We start from the raw sequence: 14,294 nt of genomic DNA on the forward strand, positions 1-14,294 counted from the left end.
AAGAATGCTATTAGCTTTTTTTTAACCATTATTATTAGGCTATTATTATTTGACCATAGACTACGTTGCACCGTTGTTTCCACCATGTTTGACTCGCCCCAACTTCTCGGGGCGCGACGGAAATCCGACGATCCTACTGTTTTGTTTTGCGACGAGATTTTTCTTTCGGTTCAAATACTATCATGGTGGAGCAACAGTTTGAAGAAAATATTGTTGAGCAAGTTAAAGTAAAGTGAGTATGCAGAATGAATAATTTTTTAAGGCCTGATCAACAACGCAAGTTTGTACAAACGTTGGTAGTGCAAGCGCGTCTGTGTTCACGTATTTCCATAAAGTATACTTCTTGGACCAAATAATGACAGATTTTTTTTTTAAGTGAGTTAACTCAGCTATTTTTACCCGATACGTGGGAAATTCGGGAGTGTATAGGCTACGTGGGTGTTAGTGAGAGCACGTGTGGGTTTACTCATACATTCTTTTATCCAAAGTCAAGAGGACATTCTCTCCCCTCCCTCACCTCCTGCATGACCTCACTCGGTGTTTTCGGCAGGTGAGTCACCTGCCACTCTGCCAGCCAGGTGTGTGTAGCCTATGTATCTAACAATACACATATGGCAACACATTTCCGTCATATAATAAAAAATAAAAAATGCTTTTGTAGGCCTAACTCATTTATGACATAAAAAGTCGAAATTGTGTCATACTAAATTATATGAATTTGATGAAAAGTCGAAGTTATGACATACAAAGTCAACTTATGATGTCATAAATGACATTTAGAAAATCGACTTTTTATCTCAAAATATTAACTTTTTAATCTCAATTATGATATAGTCATAATCATATAGGCTATTAGTCATAATTATGATTGAGTATATCATATTTTAAACAGTTTATTTCATAATTTTAAGTCAATAATTATTATTGACTTGATCATAATTAAGTCAAAATTTCTGTCATAATTTCAAAGTATGTTATAATATAAACATGCATGTTGCAATCTCATAATTATGATTTAGTATGTCAGAATTATCACTTAGTAGGCTATAATATTTTTTTCTTTTTGTCATAATTATGACATTAAAAGTCAATTATGAAATAAAAAGTCAAAATTATGACATTTTTAACTTTATAATCACATTACGACTTTAGTATGTCATAATTATGACAGAAAAATCCATTATGACAAAATTCAATATCGTCATAATGATTTTTATCTCAGTCATAATTTGAACTTAAATCAAATGTCATAATTTCGACGTGTCATAATTGTGACTTTTTGTCATCAATAGGATTCACCAAAGCATGATTTTTTTTCTTACATGTCTTACTTGAGATGTCTAATTTGCTGGGATTAAACAGCATTCATGAGGTTGCCAAAGAAAAATTAATTTTAATAGGAAAAGCAGTCTGAAGACATCTATACTCAAGTGAAAATCCAAGTTACCCACTGAGTGATTTCAAATACTAGTTTTATAGCAAAGTTTGAGATATCTTTCAGGAAATAAAAATGTTTTGAAAAGGAAATGTTTTGCAGACAGAACTAAGCTCTCGCTTAACAGTCCAGTCCAAATCATCTATAGCACATCTCTGTGAATAAATATGCAAATGATGTTATTGTGCGGCGAGTTTAATTTCCTCTTTGTCAAAAGTAATCGTTCTTACAGCTCCGCCCCCTGCTGTGAAACTTAATTAGTATTTGTACTGCCTGTGCCCACACTGTCACTCAAATTGCACACACAATTATTTATGAAAAAGACTTAAAAGTAGAATGTGAATGTATATGTGTGTGTGTGCTGGGAAAGAGAGGCTAGCCTGTGAAAAAATCATTCCCTTGTCTGCTCGCTCTAACTATGCACAGCAGGAATCGTGCTTTGATATGTCTCTTATTTGAAAAAAAAAACTAACAATTGTACGTGCAAAACATGCAATTGTCACAATGCGACAATCCATTGACAGTTCGCACTTGGACTATTTTAAGCCTTAATTCAGCACTCCCTATACAGCGTCTGTCTGTCAGTGTGCAAACGTCATGAAGCATCTGTGTATGTGCTCATATGAAGGTTTGGGCATAGATGAGGGCAAATATATATGTGCGTGTTGTGTGAGTTAGTCTGGTTAGCGCTGGGCATTGATGATGTGCTCTGCGGGGGGTAAGCCGCCTCATAAATCTCTGGATTTTTGCTCTTTCATGGAGGGTCTGCAACAGGAATGATAATGAAACATAAGAGACGGTGTCCCTGTCTATCATGCGCACACATGCGCACACACACACTCAAATATCTAGTTTAGACATCTCTCGAACAGCCGAGTAGAAATTGTGTTGTGGATGTGCAGGCCAAGGTTGCAAATGCGAAAGATTTTACAATGAAGTTGCAATGTGCAAATTTTGCAGTATGCAAGGTATCATGTTGTCTTTATGGCTTATCATATTCTGTTTGGTGTCTCGCAGAGTTTGTTTTAATAGCACAAAATATGTTGAAATATCAGGTTGCTGATGCTTGAAGGGATGGTTCAATTTTGTTGTAATTTTACTGACTTGCTTCTGTAGAGCACAAAAGAAGATATTTTGAAGAATATTTCAATTGATTTTGTCCATATAATGGCTAATATTGGACCCTATTTATATTCATTTTATGGACAAAATATCTTCATTTGTGTTCCACAAAATAAAGAAATGCTTATAGGTTTGGAACTTCATGAGGGTGATTAATGATAACATAATTGTCAAATATCTCATTAGTTTTGAAAACTGATTATAAGCAAAATTTCAACATGTATTTGTTTTTGCAATTCACCACTCTCATGTTACATATGTTTGGGATCTCAGACCCAATATTTGTGCTAGGGTCAAAACAGAAACAACGTAACTGATTAGGCCTACCATCCAATTGCTATTGGATTATTACCATAAAATGATAAATTATTGATTTGAATTTAAACTTGAACTGCCTTACAAGTAAACATCTGTCTGTTGAGCTTAATTGAATTAATACAATGTGTTTGGTTTATTTTGAATGAACATTTCCATGGCAGCATCTGTTAGATTCTATTCTTTGTGTGTTAGTTTGTTGTCGCATTAATATTAAAAATAAGTATCCAAACTTATGTGGAGAGTGATTAATTGCAGTTCAATAGCCTGAGTGATCACTACAGTTTTCTGATCTCCATATAGATATCTTAAAACACAATCCATATGTAAAACAGTAGGCCTTGAACCCGTAGAATAAGCTTTGAAGCAGTTTGAAATCATATGGAAGAGGTCACCAATGGGCCTGCTATAGTAAGCCAAGCCATATATTACTTTGTACAGTACCTCATTTCAAGCTGTATTGCTCATTTAGGCCTTCTGTATAGTTTTGCAAATGACCAACAAATGAGATGTTTCTGGCCATGCTATTTTTGGAAAACAGCCTGTTATGTAAAAACATATGGCAAAGCAGCAAGCCACGGAACTGTGTGCTGCAGTCCCTGTGCCTCCTATTGCATCCCTTTAGTAAATCTGTATCTGTATTATAGGCTAATAAATACATAAATAAAAATATTTTTTCCATTTATATATAAAATTAATGACATGAAACTAGCCAGTCAGCTTTATGGGTTGCAAAAAATAAATAAATAACATGAATCCATGAGGGGTTAACTTAAAACTGGTGTATTTGCTCTGCACTCAAATTTTAAAATGTAAACTCTCTCAAATATTGAACTGAAGAATTGTATATAGTTACTGTTGTATTTCGTAAGTTCAATTATATATTCTATGTTTTATTGTTTTATTTTTTATGAATATATCCTTTGATTCTAATATGAATTACAAAATGTACTAATCTTTAAAACAATATTGCTTTAAGAATTTTAACAAAGTTTTTGGTGACATTGCAATGAATATCGTTACAGGCTATACGATAAAGGAGAAAACATCGATAAATACGAAGCAAACAAGAAAGACAAAAAAATAGAGATTCGATGACAAAAACAAAAAGGAAGCTGGAGGTGGACAAAGGCAGGAGCGTCCGGCTGCAGAGAGAAAGAAAACAAGAAAGACTCTTTTGTGAGGAGAGGGTGCGGAGCTTCGCAGAGGTGAGTCAAAGTGACAGCCGAATGAGAGAGTGTCAGTCTGGGTCTGTGTGTGCGCGGGCTAAACCCTTTAGTCCTGCGACCCCGCTCTGCACAGGGACCACAGCATTTCCCTAATCCACCCGCACTAAAGCGACCGACCAGCTACTCGCAAGCCCCATGATGCAAGGCAGCCTTTAGGCACAGGGTCATTAACATGATATTAGGTTCCAGACAGACTAGAGAGTGTGTGTTTGTGTGTTTGTGTTCGTGTTGGTTTAGCCAGTGTGTAAGCTGCACTGGTCCTTTCATTGCCCTCTCAGTCTGAAGAGACCGAATGTGACAGACTGACTGCATGTAGCGGGGAGATACTTTGCTAATATATTGTGTGGAAGTGCAGTAAAGCAATACCGAGCATACATAAATAAATAAAATGTGTTTCTAGCCCTAACAACACATCTTAACTGTTACAATGACTTGTAAATATCTATTAAACGACAGAAAACGCATAAACTACATCAAATGTGTAGGTTGATAAAAGTCAAATTGATTTTTTTTAAAACATTACACACATAAGTCCTACTGTTTGTCACCTCAAAACGCTACACTGTTTCATACTTAAAATGCATTAATGCAGGTGTTTGTGTTCACATGCCTTTGGGTCATTTAATTCAATTATAAAGTAATGTGATGTAAAATATAGTGTGTGAAATATTATGCGTCTTTATCTTTTAAGATTGCTCCAATATAAGTCCTAAATATTTCTAAGGTATTCTGATATTAATTCTCTCTTTACACATATATCGTTCTCTGTGCTAAGTGGGTCTGTTTCTGGCTTTCCCAGCTCCAGGCCCATGCTGTGCACAGTTGGGGGGCCTGAAGCTCCAGCAGCCACATCTTTAGGGAAAGAAAAGCGAAATCTTCAGTGTTCCATCTTCACTTTCTTCTTACAAAGCCACAGAGGACTGAACACCGACTTGGTCTCCATATTAATTTACCTTAATTTTCTTTTTTTTACACCATTTTATGTCTTTCTGGACCCAGACTTCGACCCTGGATGAGGAGATTCCAGTTTATCGGGTTAATCGACCTGCAAAAATTCCAGCCATTTGACAGCTAGCTGGGAATAATATATAGTTCTGATCAGAAGGAAAAGATCTGAGGTATGTAAAAGTTAGGGTTATATTTGGTCATACAGTTCTGTGTAATTGAACGCTATTCTAGCAAGACACTGAGTTGCTAATGCTTGAATATTCCCATTCACACTCACTATAGAAGCATAATGGTGGCTTGATAAACAGGTTATGATTTAATGGGAGGTTTGAGGAGATGTGTCATAATTCGATCGATACGGTACCTGAGGTAGAATCCTACAACTTTTAGGAGCGGATCAATATTTGGCTCACCTCTCCGGGTATGCAGTATAAGAGCAGATTTGCGGTCAAATATCATTTAAAGTCAGCATATGCTCATATTTTCAGACTCTGCTCTGTGGTAATATTGGCTAGTTTTCAAATGCTTGCCATAGCGGAGAGTCCGGGATGTTTGGTTTGGTGGGAAGCCAATCCTGAAAATGCCATAATAGTTACTGCGGGCCTAGCAGCAACTAAACTTGCAACCTATTCGGAACATGTGAATAATATCTATTGAAATTTCTCTAGTCTAAATCTGTGATTAAAAAACAACAGCACACTTTCCTCAGGTGGATGAACTGTATAAAATGGAAACATGAAAAAGACATGAAAAATGTCATCCTCCTGTTTGCAATATACTCAACGTGTACATGTAAGTCATTTCAGTGTGTTTGTGCTGTTAGATTTAACTCGAGCGAAGGCTTGAAATGGGCTGTTTTGCTTAGGATGATTACAAGGCCTTAGTAGATGAGGTGAAAAGTGCAAACTGTTATTAGATGAAAGACAATTTATAATCCCTTATATCCATCCAGAAGGAACGTAAGAACACTGGTATTAGACAGATTCACATGAAACGCATGCCTAAAATGGAGCTCTACGGGTATTAAACTGTAAATTGTCGCATATCTCTTTCAGAACAATATGTCTTTATTTTGTGTAATGTAAACCATTTTAACATAACTGATTACCATCTTGATGTAATCTGCTTATTGACTAATCAAATCAAAATGTGTTGTTCTGTGGAAGAAAATGCCTTAAAACATGTTTAAAACCCCTTCACCCTTTAGGGTTTTATAATAATATTTTGTATTAATTTTACACTGTTTACACGCTAAATAGAAAATGTACTGCAATATATCTTTAATTTTCAAATTCCTATTACATCCATCACCTGTAATTCCTTATGAGATTATCGTGGACTGTTATTATAAATGTAAAAAGCTGTTTGAAAGCACAATAAATTCGAACATTTAGGGTAACTCTGCATTATACTGTATATTTAGTGTTTAAAATAACAATTTTTCATATATATTTTTCTGGCTCATTTTATTTGCCTGTTTAAAACTGTGCATTGTTCTATTGCTAAGACCTAGTTGCTATACAACTATTTATGAGAAAAAACCTGAACATTGTCAAGGCATGTACAGAAGTGTGTAATAATATTAGTACATAGTAGATTTTTCATGGAATAACTTTATGATGTTTCTCGTAAGATATGGCTTTATCTCACAATTGAAGTCCTCTATTTCTGTGTGACAAAGAGCACACTGAAATGTTCTTCATAATTTCTTTAGGTTTTTTCCCCCTAATGCAAAACTCAAAAACAGCCAGAGCATTGACTGAATTACTACTAATAAAAATAAATGTAATTACATTGCCGCATATGAAAATAGACATCGTTATACTGGGAGTCTGTGATTTTACATTTAAAAAGATCACAACTTTGATCTCTGCAATTTTCTCATTTTAAAGCACACAGTGTACTTCGCCTACAGCTCTGAATCATGCATTCGTTTCTCAAACCAATGTTGTAGCGAATCAGAAACAGTTATTTTGTGTGAATGTGATGTACTGCCCAATCACAGATGATGAAGGGCGACTGAAACTGTGCTGGCTTGTAAGAGGTGCAATTTGAAATATAATTACCAGCAGAGTAATTAAAACAACTTAGCTTGTTTTGTACCACAGGTTATGCAACCCATTTGAAACATACAATTTAAGATTAAGAAAAAACAGCTCTAATTGAATAATACCAGTCCAAACAGCTTATTTATTCTAAAAGTAGAGTCCTGCTGTACAGGGGAAACTATCCATCCAAATTTATCCTCAGTGTACATTGCTATTGTCCTGTACATTTTCTCACAGAATAATATGTTTGTCGATATATAAAGTCTGGCAGCAAAATGGAATTTATGTCTCCTTTGATATAAAATGAGGCCACCATTTCAAAGGCTGTTGTGTCCAAGGGCATCTTGAAGTGATGGGCTATATGTGATATTCTTGTAGGGTATAAAAGGTATATAGACATAAATTTCCACATATTTTCCACCCCTTTTTTTCTGAGCATGTTGACGCTATGAAGGTCATTATTCCAGCAGCGGCTAAGAATGCTTGTGTATGTTGAAGATACGTGTATATTGGGTTTTATAGGCATGTCTTGATGTCAAGGTTCTGCTGACAGCATATATAAGTGTGTGAGTGAGGAGTGTATGTGTCCATGAATATGTGTTTTTAGTTTCACCTTGTACGTCTTCAATCAATACTCACATTAGAGAAGGATAATTTCCAATATAATCTGTTTAGCATTCCATGGAAGCTCACGATGAGTGCCTGATCTCTAAAAGAAGCCTTTAGATACTCACATTGATGGTAAATGTGTGTGTGTGTGTGTGTGTGTGTGTGTGTGTGTGTGTGTGTGTGCGCATGCATGCGTGTGTGTGTCATTTTATTTGCCTTAACTATAAAAAAGGTGAAAAAATGTATCTGTCCTTTATTAGAGTCTATAAATAATGCAAAGTGCAGCATCTGTCACAGGATGATGTCCTATTTCTTGACGGACAGTCACACATATACAAGTTGAGAAAACCGACAGTGATGGTGTGAATGATGCTGATCGGAGGGAGAAAATCTAGTTATGCTGTAGTGAAGCAAACTGGACATTACAAACATTAGCTTCTCTTGTATTGTATCACTCTCTCAGACAGAATATGCACATTTTAAATCTAATTCTGGATATGATTATAGTTGGGGATAAGGAGGAAGATGTGAAATGAAGAGAAATTAGACTCCCAAAAATGTATTCGGTTTCAGTAATATGTTGTTGGAAACGCATAGCTTTCACAATGCACATTCGCCCTCTCTCAATCTCAAACACATAAAGTCTATTCCAGGAAATGAATTAGTGCCACTGTATGCTTTTAATTACCAACATAACTGTTTATGGCTTATTGCAGGGAAATTAAAACAGGCAAATGTGTCAAATTCATACTGACACTGGTAAAAAATATATTTCATAAAACCGCAGTGCATGACGATACAGTTTACTGTAAATTGCATAAAGCCAACACACCTAATTATGCGTCCTTTCTAAGACATGGAGCTGCACACAATGTGTCAGATATATTGGCCCATATCTGGTTTCTCTGAAAATCTGTGCCTTTGCTTTCTGTTGTTCAAACCTGTTTTTATTTCTATTCTTCTTAACACTTTACTATGAATTCTACCATAATTGGGTTTTAGTGATCTATTAAAAAAGAAAAAGGGTACAGAATCTAATACTTTTTTGTTTGTTTTGATTAAAGGGTTAGTTCACACAAAAATGAAAATTATGTCAGTAATTACTCACCCTCATGTTGTTCCAACCTCGTAAGACTTTCGTTTATCTTCGGAACAGAAATTAAGATATTTGAGATCTGAGAGCTGTCTCACTTCTTCATTGGCTGTAAGGTAATTTAATCTGCCAGCCCAGAAAAGTTAGTAAAGACATCGTTAAAATAGTCCAAGTGACTATAGAGGCTCAACCTTAAGTTTATCAAGCGATGAGAATACTTTTTGTATTCACACCCCCCCCCCACCCCCCACCCCCCTAAAATGACGACTTTCTTCAACTATTCATTTTCTTCTGTGTGGGCCTCTGACGTGAGTTCACGAGAACGCCACGACGCAAATGGGTATCGATGTAGTGTTTAAAATGGTTCTAAAGTGTGCATTTCCTGGATGTCCAAATCGTGAGAAAACAACGAGAAAGTGTAAAAGTGGCTTACCAATGCCGAAAAATGAATGGCGTACCTTTCACTTTTCCATCAAATGAGTGTGAGCGTCATCTTCTCAGTTCTCGCACATGCGTCGTGGCGCTCTCTCGAACTCACGTCAGAGGCCCACACAGAAGAAAATGAATAGTTTAATAAAGTTGTTATTTTTGTTTGTTTTTGCGCACAAAAAGTATTCTCATCGCTTGATTAACTTAAGGTTGAGCCACTGTAGTCACTTGGATTGTTTTAACGATATCTTAACTAACTTTTCTGGCCCGGCAGAATGAAATGATCTTAATTGAAAAATATATGAAAAACATCTTAATTTGTGTTCCGAAGATGAACGAAAGTCTTACTGGGTTGGAGAATTTCATTTTTGGGGTGAACTAACCCTTTAATAAAAGAAAGAGAGAACTAGGAACTCCATTTGTCTGGTGATGCTCAAAATTAATGTCGACTGATGTGAAAGCCATAACTTCTTGTTACAACGAACACAAATATATTCACCTCAGAGAAGAAGGTAGCCTACATGGGATATATTTCATGTTACGTTTTTGTTATTCTTGATAAACCTTATACCCCAGAACACTTGGAAATATAAGGCATGTGTCGCATGGGATCATACTGTGATACTTTTTTGTCTTTTTAAAAAAGCTTGATGCTGGTCGCTATTCACTGCCATTATGGACCAACAAGAGTGGGACTTTTTTTTTTTTTTTTTATCTCTTTTGTGGTCCATAAAAGAAAGAAGGGCAGATGGCATTAGAACAACACCAGGGTGAGTAAATGATGGATTAACTTTCAGTTTAGGGTGAACTATCCCTATGAAGTTCAAATCTTAAAAACATGCCATTTATCAATGCTGCGGTTCTGCAGTTGAATGCTATTGTGTGGCATGGAGCATTTTTAAATCAACAAAAAATTCGCCGATTCGCTCAAAAGGCGTTTTTACGTTTTATTTTGCTGCATGTTTTGAAATGCTATTTTTATGTAAACATCCACTGGATGAAATTTGAACCATTGCTCCGCTTTCTCAGCGTCTCACGCATGAGCACCGCTGAGAACACGTTTCAAAATTGTGACCTTTTACGTTTTTAAATGCAACACTCTGTGTTAACAAACCCCTAAGAGGCCTATAATATCATGAATCCAGTCTAGGAAAGAGTGCACATTTGTGTGTAGGCAAAATATGGATAGAGAATAATAGATAAACATAATGAAAAGAGACTGCTGAATAGAAGTAATGTAGCACCAGGCAAAATCCTGCATCCTTTTCTGGCCAAACGTCCCGCTGTTCGTTTGAAGAGCTGAGATGCCAACCGCGCCCCCTCACTTCTCATCTCACACATTACCAAAAATCCAGGGTTGTGTCATTTGCCGAAAAGCAAAAAAAAAAGAATATATATATATCCGAAGCCCTCTTTTTTATATAAAAAAAAAAAAAAAAGGCAAACGTTTTTTTTCTTTTGAGCCAAGTCCTCGTACTCTTTTCATGCTGGCCACCAAACCATGCCTAATGGCTCCTGGGGAGAAGAGGCCCAGATTGCAGCGTCTTTTCCCCACAAAAAGAGCTTAGAAAACTAGGCTTAAAATTTCAGGGTGCCACCCCCGCCAACCCACCCCTCCTGGAGCGAGCATATGCCCCTTCTATCCCAGGAGAAACGAGAGATGTACTCAGAAATGGATGCGAACGTTGAAAGCAAGAAATCTCAGTCACTCTCAGATTCTCTCTTTTTTGGGGGGCCATATACTGTAAAGTCAATTTAAATAGAAACTTGCTTTTTTATACCGCAGGTGAATATCTGGGTTAATATGCAAATCTGCCCCATCAGGAGTGGAGGAAGTTGCATTTTATATGGGTAAGATTTAGCTTGAATTCATTTGACTATGCTAATGTTTTCCTATTGTGGGTTTGGAGTAGAAATGAATGATGAAGACATATTATTCAGGCTCATTACAGTGTTCAAGAGATGACAGTGAAAGGAATGCAGTATACTGTCGAAAACAAGATGGTAAACATAGTTGTACTATGATGATAATGGATACTGACAGTGTATGTAATGTAATGAAATGGATTATAAAGAGAGCAATTCGGTTGATTATTTTGAGTGTTTATGCAGGTTTATCACTGTTTTTGAATTCATATTTTCACATGGGTCATATTTTGCCTGCCTTGTTGCTCAAATGGAACCGGTGGCAATAAAACCTGAAATTAATTACATTGTGTTAATTTTTAGCTTGTGTTTCCCACGAGAAAATCTCAATAAACAAACGAATGCATGTTTTAATTCAAATGTACAACATTTAGGTTAATGCAAGGATTTGATTTTGTTAAAGAAGGCAGAAAATGTATTTAGCTCAATATAAAAACAATAGTAATCAATGGAAGTCCCCATCATGACAGAACAATAAATGTGCATATGAGTATGTGAACGCCTGCAAGAGCATGAGCAGAAGGAGAGGATTTGATCATTGGAGAGGATGAGAGGACAAATAAACAATGGTAAATGTATTGATATAGTGCACTTCCATCAGGAATCCTTGACAAAAGAATACATGACAAAAAAGGTGAGATAATACGAGAGATTTTTAATCCAAGCTGTATTTATTTGTTAATTTAAATACCCTATGTTATGTTAACAAGTGCAACATAATATTACATTAATAATATTTGAAGCAACCGTACATGAGAGTTTATTTAAAGCAGAGTATTGTCAAAGCTGTATCACGAGGCCTATTCCTTACATCTGTTCGGCTATTTACACACACACACACACACACACACACTTTTAAGGCAAGGAGATGAGAGTTGATTGATTTTCTGCTTGGTTTAAGGTGTGCTCTGGTTTTTAAGAAGATCCCTCAAAAAAGGTGAAAGACAAACAGTTCTGTGAAAGCAGAATAAGATATGGAGTCTGTATTAAGATGACTCAAGAAGCATTCCCTCTGTTTTTGTGGCATTTACAATGTAAATGAAAATGGGATATACGGAGAAACTTAACATGGGCATCAATATGGATAATTTCTCTCCTTTTATTCTATACCGTCTGCAATCGATCTGTGCTTGCTAATCTTCGGTACAAAGGCCTCAGTCTCACTGATTTCCTCAGGATACACATGTCAATGTGCGACTGTGTCATATTACATAAAAAAAGAATGTGATGAGAATAAAGATAACAAAAATATCAGCCTCCTTTTGATCATTTTTGTTCAATATTTCTTTAACAAGCCAAAATAGAGTACATTTTAAATGTATTTTTTAATTCTTTATTAAAAAATAAAGAACAAATTATGTTTTTTACTGTTTTATTATCACCTATTAAGTTATAGAAAATAAATGTGTTTGCAGCCATCATAATTTTTTTACTTAAAAATGAAAAGGGTTATTATTTGTCACATGGTTATTTGGTTTATATTTACATTTTTACATTTAAATGTATATGTTTGATTAGGTTTTTAAAATATTTTTCAGACTCCAGAACTCATTTTATAATTGTCCTTTAATGCTAAAACAATTTATGCTAAAGAAGGCAACAGATCCACTCTAATATAAAACCAAAAACAATATTATTTCCCTAAAATGCTCAAAGCAAAATTGTAAGATGTAACAAAATCAATATTTTTAAGGTATTGTTTTAAATCTGCCTGTGAAAGTAGGATGAAGACAAACATGGCAGACAGATTCTGCTGGCCGTGGTAAATGTGGCGAGGAACAAAATAAGGAACAGGAGGAGGTTATTAAAATATGACTGTTTGAGTTTTGGTTGACTACCTCACACCTGGTAGCTCGCAGCATGAACTCAAAGCGAGGTGTACCTCTTGCCAAAAGAAAAAAACGGGTTAAATAAAAGACAAATTGGTAGATTTCTGTTCATTCTTTTTTTATTATAGACTGCATGGATTTTTTTTTATATAATTTACATTCTATTATATAACAGAAATATAAATAAATAAAAATGGGTGGTAATGATTTCATTTTTAAAGTGAATTGATTTTCTTGACTCCTTTTTTCTCTCAATCATAACATGTTATTTTTATTTAAGATCCTATCTCTTTTGGTGTGGGTCATGGGGGTTGGCCTGATGAAAGGCATAAAGCACTTAAATTTGTTAAGGACACTCCCACCATTCAGAAGCTTTGTGGCCACTGCCCAAAATGTGCACACACAATTACCATTGGAGGGTGATATGGAAACACACGCACTAGCACTTATAAACACCCATTCTGGATGTCAAATGGCTTTAATAATAAACTGATGATGTTTTGTTACAACATTTCAACATGTTTTGTTACACCAAATTCAAGAATAATGTTGTGCTAACACAAATGAAGTGTATCTAAAACTGTGTGATCTGGTAAATGGCATCATTCCTGAATCATGTATGTAAACAGTGGTTAATGCTTTTTTATAAGTTTGTATCAGCAAATTAAAATGATGAATAACATGTTTACTTTTTTTTTTTGCTGTCAAATGTTTGTTTTCGATTTCACCTGATAATGTTTAACATTTATATTAAGAGACATTGATGCTCGCTTGTCTGGAGTGCTTAACAAATTATGGCTTATTTTTCCTTTGTTATTTTTTTTAAACATTCTGACTATTGAATGCATACTGACATGAATGAGGATCACACACACACACACACACGACCCTAACATCTGCAGAATTACTGTTCCCCTCATCACTGTTCAACATTGACAACTGCTGTATATGTGTCAATTATTATCTGATTTAATGTTTATGTCTCATCATGGAATCTACTGCTGTATGTCTTTCTTATTGTACACCAATCATATTGAAATCATCTGACATTGTAATTTATGATACATGAATTTTAGATAGACTTTAATTGATGTTTTATCTTTGATCGTTACAATAAAAAATTTATGTAATATTTACAGGTTTCTTTTTGTCTTTATTTGTGTTGTGCTGTTTGGATATGAATGTATGTTGTGCTATTTGGATATATTTGGATATGAAGTGTTAAATGGATTTATTTATAAACAGTAAATCACATTATTTTGATTAATATTTTTAAGCAAAACCAAGAAAGGAAATAATAAGTGTCAAAAC

At 35.2% G+C, this 14,294-nt stretch overlaps 1 long non-coding RNA gene across 2 annotated transcripts; it reads left to right on the top strand.

Annotated features, from left to right (window-relative positions):
* Nucleotides 1-92: 92 nt before the first annotated feature.
* Nucleotides 93-5,491, top strand: LOC306987036. 2 transcript variants are annotated; one of them, XR_013795081.1, is made up of 4 exons: nucleotides 93-232; nucleotides 489-550; nucleotides 3,898-4,080; nucleotides 5,101-5,491. It is a non-coding gene; the product is annotated as an uncharacterized lncRNA (long non-coding RNA). The 2 variants fall into 2 exon arrangements; XR_013795080.1 differs by having other exon boundaries at nucleotides 93-550.
* Nucleotides 5,492-14,294: the final 8,803 nt, after the last annotated feature.

This window comes from Phoxinus phoxinus (genome assembly GCF_949152265.1).
Source record: "Phoxinus phoxinus genome assembly, chromosome: 19".
Taxonomy (NCBI): domain Eukaryota; kingdom Metazoa; phylum Chordata; class Actinopteri; order Cypriniformes; family Leuciscidae; genus Phoxinus; species Phoxinus phoxinus.